At 35.4% G+C, this 20,872-nt stretch overlaps 1 pseudogene; it reads right to left on the reverse strand.

Annotated features, from left to right (window-relative positions):
* LOC113500826 overlaps positions 1-20,872 on the reverse strand; it is a 35,654-nt pseudogene that overhangs the window by 3,055 nt on the left and 11,727 nt on the right.

A 20,872-nucleotide genomic window follows, 5' to 3' on the forward strand; every position in this document is an offset into this window, starting at 1 on the left:
GAAAGATTCTGTATTCTTCAAACAAGCATCTACCGCACTGAGGAATCAAATCCACATGTCGCGGAAGTTTTACACAAAAATTTAAGTCACACGCACTAATAGCGTTGCGTAATATTCTTACCTGCCAAGCAGGGTCCAATCCAAACGGATAAGGCGTCTGTGTATAAGCAGTTTTAGGATCCAATTCAAGCATAGAGTGGTTTTTCAGAACTCCATCAGGATACACATTTCTCCAACTTGTTCCAAATATATTGAGGGATTTCGAAAACATGTCATTGTATATCAAGCCAGTATATATAGAGAATATTTCCCATTAGCAATATTATATAGCGGCCGCCAAAGAAAATGTTCCAGATTTCATTGTCCGTTTTGATCTTGGTGAATCTTTTCTCGTAAATGACTAGGATGGCGGCGAAGGCAGTCATGAGGATCCCATGGCCGACGTCTCCAAACATCACGGCGAATAGGAACGGGAATGTTATGATCGTGTATAAGGCTGGAACAAGTGAAGATCGAGATTAAGACTTATTCCCAGTAAATAGGAATGCTTTTCCCTTTTTACTTTATTAAAGTTTGTAATAGAAAAATTAGTAAATCTGAAAAACTAATTACCTAAGCTGAATGCCAAGATTGATTTTGTTTTCTTTTTTTTCTTTAATGAATAATGTGTGTGAAGCATATAGTTTACTTTTATGTAATTTCTAAGTTCATGATCTGTTATCTGTTTCTGTACCAAATGAATAAAATAAAATAGAATAGACTGAACAATTTCCAGTTGGAAGATCAAGAAAGTAATGTATTATGGGTATGTTAAATTACCTGGATTGACTTCTCTGTAGCTGGCTATTCCATAGGAGTCAATGAGGTTCTGAAAGCCTCTGGTGAACTTGTTGTTCTGTTAAATGTCGCGCGGATTTCGTGTGTCGGGACGTAGTGCAGGATCGAGGGAATTGGACTTCCACTTGCTTTCTGTAAATTTTTGAAAATTGAGAATTATGAATCAAATGGCAAATGGCGGAGACCGTTGAATCCTTTTTCTGTACCCAACAGGGCCCATGATTACTAAAAATTTTAATTATTTGACATTAACACTGTTGAGCGCAGTATTAGGTAAAATGTAGAAGTTCTTGACTATTTCAAAAAAGGGTCTTTATTATCATCACTTACTTCAAAGAGGACTAGGTTGTCAATTCCATCTTTTTTATGTTGTTAACAAAGGACTTTGGACGAGATGAACCAACTTCATCAAGTTGGCTTCGAAGTTTTTTATTCGATGAGGTCGTATTTATTTATTATTTTATTTTGTTGTTGAAACAATATTATAAGATATTAACATACCACTCCATTCTCCAATGCCTTCTGCACCGTACTCAAGTCTCCCGAGGCACCCAGCACTCAGCGATCAGGCACTTCTTGACGATGTCCATACTGAACATGTTCAGCGTGTGGTATATGGCCTTCTCCTTCCTTACAGCCACCATCCAGGTACTGATGTCGCGAGCAATGTTCGTTAGGACTAAACGTCTGTGGTTCTCTGTTTGTTCTAACACCTGAAATGTTTAAAATTTTTTATGAGGATCGTCTGGCAGATCAAAATTTTGATGTATTTTGATTATTGCATTCGCTTATTTTTTCTTTAGAAATAAATATTCGATTATTTTGCTGAACTACAGGTAATTGATCGAAATCCAATACGATTCTGATTCATTGAATTTATTAAAAAAAGATATTGTAGTTGGTGCAAGTAATGTTAATATTAGTAGACGGATTTACCACAGTATGAATGAAAACCTAGTGGGTAGTTCTTAAAGAAATTTGTAGTAGTCTTATAGAAAGTTCTTTAAGAAAGTAGCTCTTAAAGAAATTCTCACATTGTTGTTGAATAATAGCCTTTATAACAATACCAATACAGTACATACCAGTTCCAAGTCTTTGATCCTCGATCCGACTCCAGCGAGCATGTCTAACTGATCCTTGTATGTAGCAGGGCAGGGGTAGAGCGTGGCTTTGAAACCGTGACACACTTTCTTCACACGAAGCTTGATCTGTTCTCCGTGGAAGAAGACGACGAACACAGTCTTTTGAAGCTCGTGACCCTGGAACAAAAAAAAGATGTTAAAAAAGATCTTATTGCACTATTGCATAAGTCTTTAAGGTGAGAATAAAGAGATCGTTTTTATTATTGAAACTCTTTGAATAGTACAAAATTGATTAAGCGATTTTCGAGTCTGAGAATATTCAATTTATAAATGAAAAAAAATGTCGTCGATAATATCTCGATCGAAAATATATCGGACTTTTATCAGTCAAAAGTTTTTTTTTCAAGTAGGCCGTTTTCCAGGCTTTTTAAAAGTCAGAAGTCCTTCCTATGGAAAAGAATCGGCAAGAAATTTCACAAAGTTTTTAAGTGCCATAGTCTTTTCTGAACTGTCAGAGTAGTTGCACACAATTCGGCTATCCTTAGAGATGTTTAAAGAAAAGTAGAGGTCCGATTCACCTAACCAGCTATTTACATAAAAAGAGTTTCCTAACAGATTTTATTGCATTTCAATGCAACCGCAAAATCACAGCTATCGATCGAATGCGGTATTTAGTTTACCTGTTTGGATGAATCGACCATGAATCATACCAACATTTATCATAGTTTTCTGAGATTTGGCTCAAATATATCATGATGAGCCACCGTCTTCATGTCTGTGTAAACTAGCTCAACTGGAGACTTAAATATTTACTAAAAGTGTAAATTATGGCCACATTACAGAGTTCTAAAATTATAATTATCACGTTTTCGGGCACTCGTTTGTGACTGGGAGAATTGCGGTTCGTTCAATCCTGTTAAGTCAAGCTAGTCAAAAATGGAAGAGTTGAGCGACCTTTCGTGTAGAAACTGATTTATTCACGTCTTCGTTTTAAGTTACATATTCCAGCGATTATATTCCAAGAACATTGTAGTAATGGGTCGTCTAGAAAAATCAATATGAGCCTTGGGGTTAACGACCCGGTCCACTTGTTGTTTCCCTCATATAAAATACTGAGGGGGTGTTACTGCAGCTTTTGTTGCGTTTAGTGCCTCGTTAGTTCTATATTTTCACGCCTTTAATGCTTGAAGGGGGATGCAGGGGTTTATTTTGTCGTCTAGGTTCTTAGTAAAATACTCTTGGTTTAATAAAGAGTTATCGAAGTGCTACCAGTGATTAAAAACCGCAGATAGTAATAATGCAAATGAAAACGCAAAGTTTTCAACAAACGAATTGATAATAGGGACCTTTTATGGCGAAATGAATTAAAAAAACTACCACGAAACAAAAAGAAAAAAGATCTACTTACAGATAACTCAATAACAAGTTCGAAAACCATGTCAGAAAGTAATTATAAAACCACAAATGAGTTTTTGATCACAGTCATTTGTTTCGAACATTACCTCGATGTAGAAATACGAGTACATTTAAAAGTAAATCCTTGTAGGCATGTGCGTGTTTATAGGCTTACGTGTGTACCTCCAATGTTTCATGATCATATCATACAAGTAATATGAAAAGATTGTGATGGGTCAGCGGAATAATGGTATTGTGGGGAATTGGTGGAAGGCTAGAACATTCAACGGAGATTTTAGGCTTTAGTAATTATTTTAAAAATATTTTTCCCTTTTTGACGCTAGAACTAGGTACCCCAGAAGAAAACTACCAGATTTAGACCAGGTATTTTTGAATGCTTCCAAACGTGTATAAAGCCTTCAAGTATAAGGGGGTCAAAAGCTTTACTTGTATTTAAATCTAACTGTTTAACTGAGGATAAAAACGAGAGAAAGATATTCGACACACACAAGATATAGTAAATCAACCTTGAGACAATTTTGGGCCAGAAACTGATCGTCAAATGTGGTCATAGAAACCACGACTACTGTATCAAGTAGAATACAAGGTTAGGAAGAATATCAGTGCAAAACTAACCGCAGACGCCCGCGCAACGCCCGCAACTGGTCTGTATAGTCAACTACAGACCAAAAGTAACGACTCCCGCTCTTAAGAAAGTAATCATTGTGTCGGGGGTTTCACAAACATTTGTACAGGCTCTCTATTTCAATGAGGTGACACGACTGATGAGAAGTGTATCTGCAGTGGAAATAAAATTGTCTGTATTGAAATATCTTCTTAACTTCCTTATGTTTCAAAGGCAAGCTTTGCAGTATCAAATGGCAGATGCTACCTACGAGACTTTCTTGTTGTTACGCGGGATGAAGACATATACGATGGTGATGATAGAGCATGACATTCAACCTTTTCCATTGTTTGTTCCAGTGTTAAGCATTACAAGTGAAACGCGTTGGACTGTACGATATATACATTATTATTAGATTAGAAACACCATAACAAAAGATAAAACACAAGATTTACTGGTCATTCGTGCCATAATGTTCTACTCGGCCGTCAGAATGGTTCATTTTCAACAGAAATAGATAATTTGCTATTTATTCTTGGGATATTGGCAGCCGATATATTTCGTTAACGGCATACATTATGAGGATAGACTTATCTGCTTCTACCTGAGATTTTCTTCTTTTATAAACTACTGCGTTTCACAAACAGTTAACCGGTTGTGTGTTGTACTTCTCGTTTCCATAGATTCATCAGATAGATGCCTAGTAATACTTAAAATAATGTTTAGTTAGCTTTTTCATAAAATATAATAATAACATTTTTTTTTCTTCAGCGGTCGAATAAAAAGTCACTTAGATGTAAATCCAACGCTATCCAGGTAGCTCTAAAAAAATTCATCGAAATCAGTCATTCGTGAGGAGGTAAAAAAGACATACACCCACAAGTTTTAGCCGGGAAAATATTAATGTGATCGTGTTATTAATAGATTTTCTATCAAAAGATTGGCATACAATCCTAATGTCTTACGGAGGTGGATTAAAGTTCAAAATCTTTAGTACGATGTGGACAAAAGTTTTTTGACCGTTTAACTTACTTAAAGTTAAAAAAATGTTTCTTTATAGTTACTTCAATAATTAAATAGCTTCTATTCCAATCGGGTATTTGACCTGAGGACTAATTAATATTTATAATAAGTACCAGTCTAGTAGTACAGTCAGATTTGTGTTTAATATTAAATGTTTGTCCGTGACAATAATAGGGGACCATCTGACCTTTAACATTTGATATTTTGAAATTTATCAAATAATCAAGTTCCCTTCTGTTGTGGCTTTTACATACTAAAGGATATATCTTGTTTTGCTAACGGCAGTTTTCTTTATCAATCGACGGATTTGAGTGCTAGAGATAGAATTTTGACCTTATCGTCAATACAACTTTGACATAGTAAACAAACAAATGAAAAATAAAAATACCTATACTAGTATCGTAATTGTGGTCTTATCCATGGATAGACTGAAATTTAAAAAGTCCTTTAGTCAAAAGTTTAAACAGTAGCGAAGGTAAAAAAACGGTAGCGTTTGTGCTTGGGTCACATAAGAATCGAAATAGTTGAGGTCGAAATATTTTTACTCGATAACGTTCCAAAAGATATTATAGGTACTGCTTTCATTGACAAAACATTCATACATGATAAAAATCGAACATTTATACGTAAATACCATGTCCCATGTGAGTCGCGAAGCCAGCTTTGTGAACTAAAGCTAAATATGTTTTGTGCGTAGGTTTGCCACAAAGTTCAAGGGTAACACCCTTGAACCTGATTTGAACCCGCGACATTTAATCCCAACAGTTTAGTACAAATCAATATACTTAATAGAAGCAATCATTTTTGAAAATTATAGTTGCTACCCTACTACTACATTATGAATCTTCCAAGAACGAATACTTATTTTTACTTTGTAAAACATGTAGTCTTATACCGAAAAACATGCGGCTTTTTGAAATGTCAGAAATCGAAACTCCAGCTAAAATTATATGAGTTCGAACAAGTTCGCTTTTAATGGTAAATAAGTAATAACTTTGCCAGAAAGGCTTTTACTAATGCATCTGATACATCAAATCAATCAAACAAATAAAAGTACCATCGATGCAAATTGCAATTCCTAATTTTCAAAAGTGTTTTGGGTCAAAATTAATATCTAACAGCTTCTTACCGTAATAGGATCCTTAAGTGGCTCGTCAATTTGGGCTTGCTTAAAGAATATATTTCCATGCGATATTCTCCACAGCATCTTCTCGAAGGCCGGTATCCTCGCCGTCGTCACCACTCCCGCAATAAACCCCAGATGCCCAAGCACTGCATCGTTGTTGTAAATTTGCACTGAAGCGGAAATCTTCCGTTGAGCGCTGTGGTCTGGAAGAAGGTCTGCATTTTCTCTATCAAAGTCCTCAATTCTATAAGCGATAGATAATCGCTTTTCAAATTGCGTGCGTTACGAGTGATCTCTTGGATTTCCGATTCTATGAAATCGATTCTTTCCTGAAAATTAGAAATATGAAATGTAAATATTTTAGGGTTTTACCAAGTTCTTAGAATTTCGTTTTTCGTTCATTGCTCTCTGTTACTGCCCACTTGATTAAAATACCTTCTATTTCAATTAACCTTGTTATTCAATTAGCCATAAGAAATTGTTTGAATGTTTTTTGTGAAGGTTGTGTGTACATGTCGTGTATTTTTTTAGATTTTCTATTCTTATTTATTTAAATGGTTTAGATTGTAGTGGATTGTTGCTTCTTTATAGGGTTTCATGTTGTCCGTAACGGATTTTATATAACACTTCCTACGTATTATGAATGCAATCAATACTTTACAAGTAGTTATGGGACTTCCACTTAAACATCGTCGGCGATATCGTGTTAGGACTCTATATTCTATCTTGAACCGATTTAGAAGTTAATGATGACACTTGAGCAGAGACGAGCATTTATCACAGTGGATGAAATAAAAGTCAGTACAATTACAAAATCAGTACCCAGCTGTTTATTTAAAAGGTGGAAGACATGGTAAAATTACTGCTCCTTTCTAATCTTCGTCAAAAATGTATCTACTCATTATTTGTGTATGCGAAAATTTTCGATAAAAACTATTATTTGTAAAATTACCTACAGAACTTCAAATCCTCATTACTCCTCAAGAGATCTTCATTCAAACATTCATACTATGTCTTAAAAACATACTTCAAACTTCCACACTTCCAAATCATCTCAGTTGCTAACCTACAAGTGGACCAACGGGCACTTGTATCCATCCAGGGGCCTATTACCACATCCTGGGGAAGTGACGAGAGGCACACAAGGAGTGTGATGTCATGTGCTCTCATAAATAACCAATAACGCTGTCCTGGCTCGCTGGCAAGTATCCTGTGCGAGGGACCTAATTGGTGTGACCTTCATGGTAATTATACTAGTGATACTAGTTGGTACTGGGTTAAAATTTATTTGGACGTTGTTGGTGATATGTGGTAATGTACTTGTACTGCCAATGTTGGTTTACTGGTGTTTTGGAACGAATGATTCTCGTTTTTTTTTTTTAGTTTTGGGTGGTTGGTCGGTTTGCTGACCTTGGAGTCTTAGCCATAACTACTTTAGTACTTGATCGTTAAGTTCATAGTGGCTCACAGCGACTTCATATATATTTTGGCTGGCACGTCAAGTGTGTAGATACAATGGTATTATATGTTGTATTCTATAAAGTAAACGGAAAGTGTATTGACCATTGAATATTGTTTTGGCGATCACTAGTTTCTAGGCCAGATTAGGCATTTTTTGGAATTTTAACTATGATAGATGCATATTTTAATAGATTCTATGCATTTATTGATCTGGTCATAATACGTGCAATAAATCCAGATCTTACACATTTTTACAAAAAATACATAACCTACTAAATCTATTATTTGCTATTTTACATTTTTTTTCGTCTGTTTTATACCCTCATTCGAACCTATATGTGTAACATGGTCTGGTAATAATCGTGGAACAGATGTTCATCGTCGTTTGTGTGCGTAAGCGGGATTTATAGTGTTGCCCGTCCATCTCACATCTCTATTAATTCAGCTAATGATATCCGGATGTTACGGTATATGTTTTACATTCTTCTACGGACTATTAACCAGTTGTATTATTTGAAGAGGATGTTATAATCAAATTTAATACAATTTTATGGACTTCCATTATTAATTTTTATGGACGAAAAAATTTTTTTTTTTTGTTGCTGGATTGTTCTAATAATCATGTGACTTATTCATTAGGACCAATTAAATCTAATTTTCAGTTCACATTCAGCTTAAAATTTTCCACTCATGGGTTTATTCGTATTTTCCATTTCCTTTATCATCAATCCTATCCTAAGACCATCAATTTTGTCACTGTAACTCAACTTGCGAATACAACTTGCAATTTCTGTTTTCGTAAAAGCAAAGTTTAAATCACTTATGAGTATGACCAGAAAGAGGCCTATGTCCAGTAGTCACTGAGACGGGCTGATGATTTTGATGACGATAATGAAGTTTAAATCATCATCTTACTTCTAAGATATTAATCTCCCGAGGGCTCAGACTGCAGCGGTCTGGTTTGGGCGGCGGGCGGTGGCTCGGGCAGCTCGCCCTCCACCCACCGCAGCTTGCGTTCCATCTCGCTGGCAGCGCCGCACTTCGCTCACGTAGCGACGCTGGAAGTCGTTGACGTGAGGGTTTAACTGGGGACAAGAAATTAATGTTAACCTTTTGTAATCTTTAAAATAATTTTGATAATGAACATCGAGATAGAGAGTGAACTAGTTCTGAAATGAAATCTGTAATCTCCATCCTGTAGAGCAAGAGTAGTTTAATGCTTAATTGAGATAAGTATTTTCTATAGTCAGATGATTGATGATGCAAGGAGGTGCGAGGATGTAGGGGTGGGATGCTTTGTGGCAAATTTGAACATTCTGAGTAGGCAGGGAGTATACTGTAAGTTTTAACTTCCTTGCGAGTGTCGACAACTCGCAGAGGTTTTTGATTATTGTTCTTTTTGATCATGTTGCCTTGGAATATTCATAGCTTCAAGTTCCAAAAGTACCTTCACACGTTCCTGAGAAGAAGTCACCTTCCAAACAGAAAGACGGACGAGCAAGGATGTGATCCATTGAATGTTCCATTTTTTCCTGAGTTACAGAACCCTACATTCGCTAGTATTCCTACAACGGGGAATTTAAAATAGGTCTTTGGAAGTACAAACAGTTGAGTATGGGGGTAAGTGAATAACATGCTTACGTATAATAATTTAAGGTTCATAATTCGAAAGACTACTCTAGCTACGGTCTCAAAAGTAAAATCAATGCTTCACGTTACAAGGCTATGAGCAGAAACGTTATACCAGTTATCACATTGCACTTACCACAGGTCCTAGTCTTTAATCAAGTTACAGGCTTCAAGTTATAAGCGGCATTCATTCTTTTGATGGAACTGTCCTATCATCACATTCAAGGTATGGTATTTATGGTTGAGGATTAGGATTATAAATCGTTGGCAGTGATAGTATTGATTGCAGTGCGATAACGGCAAAGCTTTTTTTATGCTGGGCAAATTTTATAATGGCTTCCGCTTTGGGTTGAACGGAAGGCAGTGTCAGGCTCCTCCTGACTAAAACCCACCCATGTTCCTTCTTTTGCCAATTGTGTACCGGGGCCATGGTAACCCTTTCGGAGAATCCTATTGCGAAGACAGGAAAGGGGAAGATATAGGCGGAGGTTTTAATTCAAGACTGTGTATAAATTTCCTAAGATAAAAAAAGGCAAGGATTTAAGTCGTGCAACATAAAAGTACTTGTAACTTGAAAGTGAAAGAGGGATACACTAATTTAAAGACTAAAGATATTCTACTAAGGAAAAAAGGAAAATAAATTATCTGTTAACCAAAACGATAAACTGCCTAATATCGTGAAACCGAATATTCAGGCGATCAATTACAATTTATCATCGTTTTATTGGCTGCCCCGCCCGCGAACATAACTAGGGTGGTACTCGTAAATGTTACGTGTATTATGAGAATAGACTCCTCCCGTTTTACGACCACTCATCTTTATATCGAGTGTCTTATGTTTCTGATAATACGACCCCAAGAGGTAATGGTTCTTTTATTGTTTCATTTTTGTTTCGTTCGTGAATTCATTTTTTAAACCACAGTTGTGATTATGGACTCCGGTTCCACGCCATTAATGCAACGCCATCTAGTCTCTAACTAAAGCTTGGATTACAAGTACTAGAAAATTAGAAAACATAGTAGTAGTATATATTTCTAAAATTTCGAAATGCTTACACCGGACAAATTCTAGTGCTCATCATACAAACGTTCGAATCGGGCCCACGACCCAATCCAGTTAATAAGTCGCCCAATCTCGATAAACACGTATGAATCAATCTTTGTTAAATATACAATATGAATCCACGAAAGTTAATAAAATAACCTTTTAAATTAATTTAAAATACACAATTTTTGTCTTTTACGGGTTTCCATTTTCAACCTATGAGTCCACCTAGATAGACAATCTCCACCTAGATAATTAAGTCCTTATTAGGTACCATACAGGTCCTCAGGCGTGTTTGAAATTAAATCAAGAGACTTAAACAAGCATTGTTCCTGCCTCGGTTGTCATAATATCCTATATCCTTATAAATGCTATCTTGTTTTCTTATCCGATTCATGGATAATTATGACACAAGCGGTCGCTGTTCAGTAGCTGGTTACGAAACTTTCTAGAGCAATGATTTATACACTACGCAACTTGTGTTCAAGTAAAGAGCACAAAAAGATTATGGCGGCAACAGAAATACATCATCATCTGTAGAAACAACTGTCTAGCTATTTCGATTCATGAGACGCAGCCAGGTGAAGGACAGACATACAGAAAGCGGAACTTGAGTAATAGAGATTTCGTTTTTTTGGGTTCAGATCCTAACAAAAAAGCAAAGCTACGTTGGTTCTCCCAAAGCAAGACTTGTCATTCAAATAACTATTTTATGTTGAAGAAGATTTTTTTTTCGTCAAAAATTCTCTTCTATTTGACGTTGCGTTTTTCTGGATCAAAGTCATAAACATATTTTAGAATTGAAACAATTAATAGATATATTAAAGAAACACTTAAACAGCATGTGAAAAACATTATGAAAAAAAAACCTGAAAGATTATATTATTTTGAATCGAATTTTTTACTGTTCTATTAGCAATTTGCCTAAAGCATTCATTAAATGTATGTGGTTTCGAGCATTTAATAACTCCAAATGTCCGCGTTTCATCACAATCCTTGTTCTATTTTAGAGCATTTAATTAATGTGCCAAATTGTAAGCTCTTGATCAAGCTTCGTAAAACGTGTGACGTAAGAGGTACATAGTCTTTGTTATTTCAATTAAAAACAATAATTCTTGATGCGAACAAGTGGAGGATGCAATTGATGGGTCACGATGGTGTGTGGGACTGTCTTAGGATTATGTCTTTTATATGAAATTGTATTTTATGGATTAAATGATAAGGTTGTTTTCACAGTTGACACGTGTAAATTGAAGATCACTTAGTACGTACGTACTGCACTACGTATGAGAATTTTACAATTGCACATAAGAAAAATTAAAAATCACTAATTACTTCTCAAATATTCGTTTCTAACGTTCCGCTGTCTGTCAATCTGTACGGCCGGCTGTTCTTCAGTTCGTCCGTCTGTTACCATGTAGCACATGATTTGTGATAATACGACAGTAGAAAATCGCAGGTGATGTATATATTTTACCGCTATAACAAGAAATAAATATGAAAATAGAGGTTAAGCAACTGTTATATACTTTTGATAGGTGAACAATAACGCTAAAACCAGCATTATTGTCGATGAGTTAATCACAAGCCTGTACTGTAACAAAAATAAGATATATTGGGACTACAAATAGATAACCAGATATTAATAAAGTAAACAAAACTTAATGCACTCGGACACTAACTAATTGTAGTGTATTGAAGGTCGACCGCAACACAGGTCAGTGAGGGACGTGATAACGACAATTGGAACATATCAATATTATGTCATAGAGTATAATAATCGTATTGTGTTATACAATATATTTTGCAGTACGGCAAAATCGGTCGCTCAAAAAAGTTAGATTTGAACGAGGAAAACGATCGAATGTATGAAAATGACAGATCTAAGTCTCGTGCTTATACGTAATGTTATTTCCATACGATTTGTGCTTTAAAAAAAAAAACGCTAGCGAGTGTGGTTATGTTACTTTTCAGCCGTTGCTGGTATACCGTTGCATAAAACTTTATTCTTGCAAAAAGGCTAAAATAAGTAGGAAGCGAATATAATGTTTAGCTTTTAAATGTTTTTTGATTTTATCAGGTTTATGGAAAGAAAAAGTGTTTATTTAACAATACTTTACAATTACTTGAGATTTTTGAGTCTAGTAATTGGTATTGGAAACTTTCCTTATGAATAATGAAGAACGTTTCCATTGAACAAGCATTGGACATCATTTTGGACTATGATCTCTATCACAAGAAGCCCTTGTCCTAATGAAGGACAGTGGTAGTCCTGTGCATTGATTACAACTGACAAGTACAGACACAGATCAATAGATATTAATACGTAGTTATACAAGGCATAACAAAAGTTTATTGTCAAGGAGTTTTTAATAAATATGATAATTACTATTTTACTAAAGGGCCAATATCGTATTTGCCTAAACATTTTGACCGCCCATACTTTCGAACAGCTGAAAAATTATAATTGAACCTTTATTTTTTGCCATTTTCTGCACTAGCTTGACATATGTGACATACAACGTATGCATGTCATGTCATTAATCTATACATGAAAAATCGCATTTTAAAATTAAATTTATAATCCGAAATCTTGATCGTGTTCCAAATTCAGATCAATTTTATCCTTAACAATCAAATTATAAAGACACTTCCACAACACCCTGTAAACACCTGACCCAATAACTCGAGCATGTTATACCTGCGGCCATCCTCAATAGAAACGCACTTAACATTATCAGGCACTTATGAGCTCAGACGCAATAGCTAGTTACGTTCACGTCACTCTTCTCAAGTACTCCCACATAAACAACACAGCAAGTGCAATTTCAAGAAGGTTGTATATCGCTTTGGTATAGTTTAATGATTTAAAGCAGGTATAAAGAGGTTAAGAATCACTTTTTGAAAAGTGACTAACTCCGAAGTTCTCCCATTTCGCGAAACAAAGATAAAATTAGTGTAGGAGAGAAAATATAGGAAGTTTGTTGAAGAAAGACTTTGGAGGGGACTGGCGAGGAGGTGGAGTGAAGTCTTCTTTTTACATCCTTAACAGTCTTGCTTAAGAGGTGATGGAAGAGAACCTTTGTGTTAATCAAACTTAGAAATATGGGAACACTTAGTTGACGTTGTTGAGATGACAAACATATACACGCATAGACTCCATATGTCTAGATAGTTTTGTAAAACATTGTACCAAATTAAGTATTGTACCATGTGACTTAGTAACCAATAAATAAATTCCCTATTAAAGGTTTATGAGTAAATAGAAACATCACTTTATTTATTAGACCCCCTTTCCAACCCATTCAAGTAATAAGTAATTTATTACGTGTCTACACCAGCTGTGGGGTAAAATCGGTAACCTCCGACAAGTAAACTTCCGCAGCCATCACAACTTCATTATATTTATCGATAAAGGGTGTGTTTTGGTATTAGTTTACGTTACGAATGTTGGTCAAAGGAGGCTCTTCGGAAAGTAACGGGTTGTCAGTCAATAGGATACACTAAGATATTGGATGATTTTGAGGAAAATATTTTCGCGTATTTCTAAGTATCCGTCGTTTCTCCGCACGGAGGACTTAAGGACTTGCAGGGAACCTTCAGTCTAACTCGTACTTGATCAGTATTTACTTAAAAAATGCGTACAGAGTAGCAAATATTAAAAAGTGAAAATCCCATGATACGTCATCACTGTAAGATTTAGCTTAGCAAAGTTATACGACATTAGATACCATATGCTACAAAAAGACAAAAAAAACTTTCATTCCAATTCCGTTTGCTGAACCTTGACAGATAGGGCTATAATAAAAATTAATTGAACTGTACCTTGGGGCACAGCAATCAATTGTTAATGAGCCCTCGCAGCCTTCACGAAGACATTTATAAATCAGTAGGAATGCCTGAATTAAATACAAGACTAGTCGGGTGCAATCGATAGTCTGCTGAAAACAAGAGAACTGCAGAAGGTTTTTGTGAATTTACAAAAGAAACAGATCTTGGAAAGTTGAACTGATATTTCACTTTTGCATGTTATCCACTAGCGACGCTTAATCTTTTAGCGATACTACTTAGCCTTAATTATATCCTTAGTCTCTAGTCCTACTGACAATTTTCAGCTCGTTTACGTCAAAAGCCAACACTCAATGGATGGTTGAAGGATGGAAATGACCTGAAAGAAAGCAGGTGATTTTGTCTTGTCATATTCATAAATCCGAGCGTTTTCTATAAACGTGGGCGATTGTCGAAATGTCACTTGAAGGGTCGGTACTTTTCGTTCATGAAAAGTTTGGAATGCCTTTCTATTTGAACTACTGTAGTCCAGTTTATTAGTTAGTGTCACGATTAGGTAATATTATAAAGCATTGTGTTGACTGGAAGTTCTGTCTCTGCCTACTTAATGGAACAGGTCACGAAAAACATGGACACTCCCTCGTTTCGTGCATAATGGTCGGCGAGGCACGCGAAATCAGGGGGGGTCACGTCGGCCTAAATATTATCCAAGCGACGGAAGTATCTTCCGTCTTTGTTTTATGTGACCTAAAATAAGGATTATTAATTCGTTAGCGTTTTTCATTTATTAAGGAATGGGGGAACGAGTTGTGTAACAATTGGGTTACAGTTGTGAGTGAACGTGAGCTACACGAAAGGTTCAAGCCTATATGGCGTTCATGAGTTATGAGTTTTGAATATCTTGGTTTTATTCAGGTCGTTTGTCATCGTAGCGTATTGTTCGAAGCACTGTTCTGCAAGCCCATGATGACTGAAAATTGAAAGGGTGAGTTAAATTTGAGGAAAAAGACTGAGTAATGATGGACTTTACTACAAATCTACCTGATAGTTCTAATCCCTTTATCGTTGTATGCGTCATTCATAGGAATGGATACTATTCTTAGTCCAGAAATATCTGAAACATTTTATGTTGAGAACATTTGATTGTTATATAACGATGATAATATTAGACTTGTATTTGTTTTAAAGGACATGTAAATATCCTCGACAATGCAAGTGGGTAATTATATCATAGTTTTGTTAAAAGTATCCACTTATATATTTGTTTAAAATAAACAGAGATAATAACAGCTAATGGATGAGATATATTCTGTTCTTGTTTAGTAAGTAATTATGATAGCAGTGAAAAAATAAGGATGAAGGTATGTTTTATATGAGTAATATATTTGGGCTTGTCATGTTGTGGGCTACTATGTATCCCTAAGTGACGGTGCAGGAAAATCTCATGATGAAACATTTTCTGGTGCGTATCAGAAACACCAATAACTGGCCGCAAACAAATGGCAAATTATGTAAAAACTCTTTTTTTCCTTGATACCTGATCTGACAGTATAACCTGATCGTCACTTACGAGAATAAATACTAAATATTGTGCCCTGATTGATGTAATCCTATTTTCTTTATCAGTATGTATATATATTTGTTCGAAATTGTTATTGTTGCGAAAAATTGCGCGGAAATAGCCTAGTCTAGTAATTTATACTAATATCTAAAACTGAAGAGTTTGTTTGTTTGATTGTTTGTTTGAACACACTAATCTCAGGAACTACTGGTTCAAATTGAAAAAATATTTTTGTATTGAATAAACCATTCATCGAGGAAGGCTTTAGGCTATAAACCATTACGCTGCGTCTAATAGGAGCGAAGATACAATGGAAAATGTGAAAAAAACAGGGCAGGTTTAAATAATAACTTATAATCTTCTACCCACGGGGACGAAGTAGCGGGCAACAGCTAGTAGTCCAAGCCTAGTCTAGTAATAGTCCATAAAATATCAAACTCATATCTTTAACTATTATACTAAATAGAAAAACATACTTGTCTTGTACCTTGTCTATTTCAGTGACGCGAACCTTTAGTAGCAAAGACGCTAATAATACGTTATACAAACACGTTAGAGATATAATCAATTGTGTTGTTAATAAAGTGAAGGACGAGAGGTGTTTTTATTGAATGATTAATAACGAAAATAAATAATAAATGAACTTAGTGTGATATTTAAGATTCAACGGGTAATTTAGATGTAAGAGAATATTAATTCTTCTACAAGAATCTATTCAAATTGTCTCTGACAAAAATTAGATATGCTAAATGAGTATCAGAAAGTGATGTGCAAATGGACGCTTTGCTTAAACAAATACATCTGATACTCCATCTCGTGTAATTTATGTATGTTTTAACATTGACGGGTGAAATATATTGAGGTCGAACGAATTGTTTTAAAAATGTTCAGCCGTTCGAAAGGTCTCCAATAACTATTAAAGAGTTTGTGCACTTCATGACTATTCAGCCCTGCTGAAAACGGGTAGTTATTTCCAAACAACCAGTATTGAAGTATAATAAGCCTTTCCAAAATCGAATCATTATATTATCATCAAATGCAGCAGGTGCGCTCTTAATTATGAACCATCGATGAAATTGCAAAGATTTTTGGCGAACAGCCAGAAGAAAATAAAAAGAAATACATTTTCTACCAAAATATTAAACGCCAGCATTTAGCAGTGAAGTATGTAATGTATGTATGTCTAGATATTTTCGGTCTTCAATATATTCCGATTCGACTCTTTCAACAAGTTTAGTCAGATAGAGTGTGAAACTGAGACTTCCGCGATCATTAAACTTTCCGTTTACAAATTCATTCAATTCGCAAGTTCCTACGAACTAGAATTATAGATGCGTGATGGCGACTATCCTGGCTACAAGCTACATTTTTTGCCAGTTAATCACTTTTTTCTGCTTTGGTCGCTCAAATAAATTGTACTGACAAGTGACAGTCGTGTGGCATGGTGCGGACTTGATCCCCGCGTATGACAAGTGTTATGTGATTCACGAATGCATGTTTAAAATCTGGGTGTTCTTGTGCATGTGACTTGCTGTTTGTGATACCTCCTGCGACACAAGGGTTACAATCCCTAGACTGGAAGTCGTTTTTTTTAATTGTTTACGTCTTCTGCGTTGCAGCATACAGTAGAAGAGATTTGGAGGTACTTACATCCCTGAACTGTGCTATGCCGGCCTCTCCGAGCTCGTACATGGACACGTACGCGGCCTCGGGCTGCACGAACAGCTGGCATAGCACCATCTCCTCACTCCTGAACATCGTCCCCATGTTCACTGATTATCTAGAAGAAAAAAAAATAGGGATGAATAAAAAACATCACTTACAAAAGTCTCTTGGGAGGGCTTTAAAGTTTTTATGGTTAGCTGAATCGGCAGCTGATCGCGGGGTTTTCTGTACTTTTCATTTTACATGCCCGTGGTTTACTGCTTATGTTAAAAACGCTTGGGATTTGTGAGATAGAGTTTTGTTCTATTCTAAAAGACTTCAATCGATCAAAGAGGTTGCTAATGATAAAAACCTTATAAGCATAATCTGAGCCTTTTCTTTAAATCAACTCTACCTACTGCGGTCGACTGATGGATATAGGCATCCAAGTTGCTCTGCTCAATGCATATTGTGGTTCACTGATGGGCATAGGTTAGATGTTACACATCCTATCATCCACTATGACCCTTTTTAATATTTAGAACATTATTATTTGATCATTTTTCAAGTTTAAGAATTAGGAAAAAAAAATTAAGAATAAAAATGAATTTTCCGTTATAAAAATAAATAATAGTAGGAGAGGAAAACATAGTATTAAATACTTCACGTATTCATACATAAAATATACTGTGTCTCAAGGTCAGGTAGTCTAATAGCCACCCTCTAACATTTAAGCACCATTAATCTTTTGACCAAGAATAGTGCATACAAAGAAAACGCTAAATCATTCAGCCTTTTCATACGGCGTAGAAAAACTGACATATCGCTTTTCCCTAAGGCTAGGCGCTATTAGCAAGTGCAGGTATTCGTTCTGTATTTTTTTAAGAGTATTTTTTGTAGTTTCATGCCGGTTTTTTCAACCGTCATTTTTGAATTACGCAACTTGAATCTTAATTTAAAAGTTTCAAAAGGCCTACTTGATGCAAAATCATTTTTATTTTCATTTTGTATATTTGGACGGTTAACGACTTAAGCCGTGCTTCCAATTTTTTTATCGTCTTCAATATTTTGAGCTAGCATCCATCCATTATTTTATTTCAGCTACCAATGATAAGTTATTGTTTTTGATCGTATTTAGGATTTTGACAAATTTACAGTATTCACTATTCACAGACTTTTGACGCTGACTGTTATATTAATATATCGGTAAAAGTGACTTATTTGTAAATCTACACGTTTCAGGACTTCACATTTGTAGTTGAAGTTTGATTTACTGTTTTTTGGGTCAATGAAAAAATGCAGGTGGCAACGAACCGGTCGCGCTGGAGAAATTATGGAGAGGCCTATGTCCAGCAGTGGACTGCTATAGGCTGAGATGATGATGATGATGAATGATAATTACTGTTGACAGAAGTTGAATATTTGGCAAGCTTTTTGCTGAAATATTAAATTTAGTAGTAAATTCATCTATGAGTATTCTAATGATTCATATGAGTCTTCAGTGACTAATCTCGCTTTTTATTTATTTACAACAAGTACTGGCTTTATTGAATCACGTCAGGTATTTAGGTAACGTATGACGTACTATGACGTTGGCAGGTCAGACTAGCTCAAACTGGTAGTATCGGCATGGACTAGTTATAATGTAGTTAGAAACAGTATGCGAAACTAAGCAAGGTGCAATTAACACTAAAACGATGCACAGATGCACGATGGACATGCTGCTGGTTTGATCCCGAGTACGACAACCATTTTTGTGAGCCACTAATGTTTGTTCGGAATTTGGATGTCTTTGTGCTTTTAATTTGAATGTTTGTAAAACCTCCGCGACACAAGCTTACATTTTTTAGCGCTGCAGTCGTTTTGATCTCAGTAATTATTAATTACAATAGTGTATTTTGATGTGTTTCTTAAGTTCATATTGGTATGGAGCAGAAAATTTATGTATCCATTAATTCATTCATTGACTTGGCATCTTAGCTCAAAATTACATAAACACCGAATAATAAAACAATTCACTTTTGAAACTAATTTGACTGCATAAAGATTAAGTGACTATAAACGACGCAAACATTATACTAAAAGGATTCTTCATTCCGAATAACTATTTGACAAGTCCTCAAAAAAATATCTCAAAAGTTTATTAAATAAATACACAGAACATACAAATATAATACATGAATAAAAGTTGTGTTCAATTGTCGATAAGTCCGAGTCTCTCTAAACGCTGATATGATATCGCTCTCTCCACGCCGCATGCTTTGATAGCTTCAATATTTTTACAAGTAGGTACATTTCAATTATTCATACAAATATTATAAAGGTAAATACTTTAGTCGTATACCTTCTCCTACTGTAGTTTTTTTTGTAGTGTTATGCGGAACTTTTAGTGCCGCGAGTACAATTTGGGTGACATACAAATCAGTGACTGTAACAAACGTTGCTTAACTTAGATTTTTTACATTATCATCATTAGCCCATATTCGTCCACTGCTGGACATAGGCCTCCCCAATAGCACGCCATCGAGATTTATACATTTGTATTTTGACATATCTGTTGCTTTGGCAGGATTTTGAGATATTGGTGTCTGACAGACAGACAGCGCTCGAGTTATAGGAAACCATTTTTACCCTTTACGACATTAAGGAATAACACACACATAGCTATAACTATTGCAGTGCGCGGTTTCACTTCTGCTGCTGCAAAATTTAGCTAGTTAGTGTTAGCTGGAAGTATTGAATTTTGAACTGACCTGTGTCCTGAAATTAATTTTGTTTTGTTTTCGTTTTAATAAGCATAGTTGGATCTCTCCTAAATATTTCCTGGAATCCATGATATCCTAATATTTTGTTTTAGATTGTGTTTTCATAATTCCTTAACAACGTTAACCTCTAATTGCAGATTGAAGGTCCAATTGAAAATCATCCATTATTTGTGGGTTGAAGTCAGATATTCAGTCATTACTATTGAAATATAGATTTAGTTGAATCAGTAAAATCTGAAGTGGCTATAAAGCGTAGGTAATGACGTGTTTTCCATTTCGGCCACAAGTACAAGAATACCGTGGCCGTGTAAATACGTCTATTAAACAATAATAATTATACAGTTGTTTGCCCAACACTTAAATATAACACGCTTATGATTAAGAGGATTTGAGACTAGTCTGTCACATTCAATTTAACTATGACGACGATTGGTTTTCTGCTATTTTGTTTCACCCTTAAGGTCTTCCTTGCATACATTCATTCTGTTCCTCCTGTATATTCTTTTAATTCATCCACTCTTTTATTTATTTTTCCTCTGTGGTCAAAGATTGGCTTACCTACTCATGCCAAGGTTTACTTAGTCCATGCAGTTTGCCCAAAAGTCTTATTCAGATTAATACAATCATAAATTACGACCTGATACCCGCGGGCGCGAACGCTTAAAATCGAAAATGATCCCACGGGGACATACCCCGGATTATAACCACTAGCTACAAAATCAAAATCCGTCGGGTGTATTTTTGAGAGAAAGAATCACAAACATCCATAAATCCTAAGAAAGTTTTCCGCTTATAACATTGGTAGGATAGTAGGATAGAGTTGTCTTGGGATCGAGTATCATCCCATAAAGGAGGCATGTAGCAGTTGTAAAAGATATGCTGTTATATAT

The sequence above is a fragment of the Trichoplusia ni genome, chromosome 14, assembly GCF_003590095.1.
Source record: "Trichoplusia ni isolate ovarian cell line Hi5 chromosome 14, tn1, whole genome shotgun sequence".
NCBI classification, from domain to species: domain Eukaryota; kingdom Metazoa; phylum Arthropoda; class Insecta; order Lepidoptera; family Noctuidae; genus Trichoplusia; species Trichoplusia ni.